Below are 760 nucleotides of genomic sequence, written 5' to 3' on the forward strand. Positions count from 1 at the left end.
TGCCCGTGTGCGCATGCGTCAAAGAAGAGAGCGAGACCAGACCACACCAGGAGGACAGAGTTGGGGACCAGAGCATCAGCAGCACTTTCAAGGAATCTGTTACTCAAAAAGACGTACATGTAGGGGGAGACCGGGGAGTGGGTAACACTGGAAGTGAGTTGTAACATAGTCATAGTATGACCAATAAGAAATGAGCAACGGGGTGACATCACTGTCGAACATGAGCACCACCTTCCTGAGGTGGTGACAGTAGTTGTCTCTATGTAAAACACTGAAACTGTAAAAGTAAAAACTAAATTAATTAGTCTCTAATTTTGCTTAGGATTTGATTTGTGATCATCTGAAGCAGCATATATTTTTTTCTGTTGACAAGAGATGGCACAAAATCTCATATCAACACATGAATGGCTATGCTCTTCTTAATTTTGTCATTTAATCAATTAATAGATAAACATCTTCACTATTAAATAAAATCTATAGGCTATTTGAGTGAAATCATTCATTTTGAATTCAGTGTTGACATTATGACATAGAATACATGCTACCTTTTAGATTAATTTATTTTACTGACATTCCACCTTGTTTGACATCAGTCATTCAATTATTGAACTAAATTGTCAAAGCACAATTTTAAATAATACTGATTTAGTACTCTATATTAATGAGACAGTTTAGACCATTAGACCATCAAAATGAGACCATTAATGGCTAAAAATGATATAAAAATATAAAGTATAAATATACTATAATATGCTATAAA

This window comes from Rutilus rutilus (assembly GCF_951802725.1).
Source record: "Rutilus rutilus genome assembly, chromosome: 9".
Lineage (NCBI taxonomy): Eukaryota > Metazoa > Chordata > Actinopteri > Cypriniformes > Leuciscidae > Rutilus > Rutilus rutilus.